Source organism: Aplysia californica, unplaced genomic scaffold (genome assembly GCF_000002075.1).
Source record: "Aplysia californica isolate F4 #8 unplaced genomic scaffold, AplCal3.0 scaffold00969, whole genome shotgun sequence".
Taxonomy (NCBI): Eukaryota; Metazoa; Mollusca; class Gastropoda; order Aplysiida; family Aplysiidae; genus Aplysia; species Aplysia californica.
The window spans coordinates 102,707-105,923 of NW_004798239.1; the positions used below are offsets into that span (position 1 = coordinate 102,707).

Genomic DNA, 3,217 nt, shown 5'->3' on the forward strand with positions numbered 1-3,217 from the left:
GTGTGTGTGTGTGTGTGTGTGTTGCTAGCCGTGTGATTCAACTGCCTAATTGCCAGGAGAATTATTTTTACATAAGCTCTTGTGTTTGGTTGACAAGGTGGCATTAAGCAACATGGCCAAACCAATTTATTTATTCTTTGTTTGTCTATGAAAATGTATATATATATTATATTATCATTTAAATGTATATTCATGAATATACAACATGTATAAATAATATCTTCAGGAGCTGACGCGTCCACGATTATCTACTTCGTCGGGACCACATCTAGTGAGGCAATTGGTGCAAACATATTGACATAGGTTTATTCTTTCCGGGAACTCAGAAATTCAGAATTTTGAAGTTTAATTAAGTAAGCAACACGTTAGATAATGGGATTTCAAAAATAAAGATGAAATTATGAAGTTTCACGTGCACTTTCGGTGTTTTCAATTTTGAAAATTGTTGTTTTTGTTTGTTTTAGTAAGCTTGAACGGCGCTGGCAACTGCATAAGGTCATACATGTATGAGCGCGAAGGAGTGGATGAAGTCCAAACGGGGAATCAGGCTTACTCTACTCACCTCTCTAGCCTATTAACAGCACAGTCTGCTTCGACTATCAAGGCACCCCGGAAATAGCAGTTCAAGAGAGTGACAAAGATACAAAAGAAGTAGAGGAAAAGTGACGATAGCAAGGATGAGAAAAGAAAAAGTAGCAGTTCCCCCTGTGTTGTTCCAGCACAGTATGATGAACATGACATTGACATTGATAAATCAGCCCATTTACAATTCTACTGCGCATAAGAACGAGTTACATGTAATATCCCCCCTTCTATTAAGACAACTTCAGTCGGTAGCACTGCCCTGGTGGAGGGATTTTTGGTTTGGTTTGGTTTTTCTTTCTGGTGGGGTTTTTGGTTTTTTTGGTTTGGTTTGTTTATTTGGTTTCGCTTTTCTTTTCATTTTTTCTCGTTTTTTTTTAAAGAATTGAATACATGCCTTACTTTCATTGCTACTGTCCCCCAAAATAAGTACTTTCTGTTTGCTGAAACACCGACATCTACAAGCGCGCGCGCGCACACACACACACACACACACACACAAACACACATATATTTATATTCAGTGATCCCCTCCAACCATTCACAAGGGTCAACAGGGGTTGAGGAGGACACATTATCCAGCAGAAAGATGAAGGCACTTGGCAAAATGACTTTCTTTCGTCATATTATTCAATTCCAATTTCACATTGGTTTTTTTTTCACATACATGATATATATAATAATCCGTCCCCGTCGTTTTATGAAAGAAAAATTCTGAAATTATGCAAACTGAGCCCCAAAAAAGTGAAATTATGGGATTCTGTGAATTTTATCAAAGAATGATAAAGGAAAATGATCAGAAATTATGTAAAAAATGATCAAATTTTGCTAAATTATGTGGGGTGCATAAAACCACAGGGACAGATATAACATTGAAGGGCCTAGCCAGTGAACATACAGCATTATAAATATATTAATTGTAGTTTAGAATATCACTTCAACGAGACATCGACCATTAAGAGAAGGTTGAAAGGAAAGATATAACGACAGAAACAACAGAAGAAAAAGAAAAGTAGAATCTTCCACGAAATGATGCCTTCCAACAACCCCCGCGAGCGCGCGCGCGCACACACACACACACACACACACACACTCTCTCTCTCTCTCTCTCTATCTCAAACTAGAAATATCATTGCTCTAATGTAATAATCATGTCAGAAGATTGGTTACTTTTGTCTGCGTAAATTAGTACTTCCCTGTACTGCCCAAAGTTATTAGTCTATTAGTCTTCTACTTTGTTTTTCATCAGAGCCTCACGTAGCCTCTGTGCCATATTAAGGTTAACACTACCTTCTCTCCTGACGTCCCTATCATCATAATTATTATGGTTTGATTTAATTAATTTTCATGATTTTCTTGCAGTCAGCATCTGAAACTATGTAAACATAATTTGCACAGAACTTTCCAAGGAACGCCATATAATATTTAAAAACTTACACTGCCTCAAATTTCCATTGCATCAGCAAATTTGGTCGAGTTTTTTAGGCATACTTTTAAAAAAAGTTTTAGTGTTTTACAGCACTAGTAACACACTTAGATCACATAAGTGCCGAAGATCAAAGGTGTTACAAGAAAATTACAATTACAAAAATGAAGGAGAGATAAGGAAGATAGCTGTTTGATAGGAAAGCTTGATATGTTTTGAAACTCAAAACTTTTTTACGTCAAATTTCTCAAACTAAGTCCTGAGCAGATAGAACTACTTTGTAATTCTAGGGTAGCGACTAGGGCACTGGCGCCACCTCCACAGACTGAATGGGATACGTCCCAGGAGAAACCCAGAGAAGCTTGATAAATCATCTTCCTGGTGGGAGAATCAAACTCAAATTCTCTGCAAATAAGTTTTGTTTGCTTCGTTTGTTTTGTTTTAGTAGAGGTTTTTACGGCGCTCGCAACTGCATTAGGTCATATGAGCGCTAGTTGCTTTGTTTGAGTAAAGGGAAACACATTGACACAGTACATGTAATGGTTATTTAGTGCTGTAAGAAAGTAAGACAGACAGACACAATAGAGGGAAAGTAAAGAAGTAGGGTCTATCAGTTGCAACCACCAACTACCTGCACAAGTAAGGTACTAATCCTCACAGCACAGATATTGTTATCTGAACTTACTTGACGGTACTTGACCCTCTCCTATAAAAAACCCCCCCACATAAACATAGTGTTTATAATTCTTCATTTTTATTTAAACACAAACACACATTGTGGCAGCTGTAGAACGACGCATTCATTCATTAAGTAATTTACACACCATTGTAACGACACAGTGAAATCAGGGGCTTGTTCATTCATTTCTGTAAATAATATTTAATGGTATAATGTTACAGCTTGTTTACTTTTTTGCTTTTGATGAAAAGAAAATACCCACCTATCTTGAACGGAAGTCGAGATATTAACGATTGAAGGAGGTGAGGGTGGTTGATGTCAGAGGTAATATTAGCGAGAAAATGGCCACCATAGTTTGGTGACTTCCAAAGCTTGAGTGTTATTGAAAACTGCAAACTTTCTTCTTTTTTTTGTACCCTTGATCAAGGTTTTTCCAGTAAAATCCACACAGAAATGTGTAGTTAAGTGAACATTAAAGATGAAAGGTACTGAGCTTAAAAAACAACAACAAAAAAACAACAACAAAAATT

At 36.8% G+C, this 3,217-nt stretch overlaps 1 gene across 1 annotated transcript; it reads left to right on the top strand.

The window, feature by feature from the left end:
• Positions 1-223: 223 nt before the first annotated feature.
• LOC100533416 (theromacin) lies at positions 224-409 on the top strand (the record flags this gene model as incomplete). The annotated part of the gene is given in 1 exon segment (NM_001204700.1): positions 224-409. The product of NM_001204700.1 is annotated as a theromacin (mRNA).
• Between the last annotated feature and the right edge of the window lie 2,808 nt (positions 410-3,217).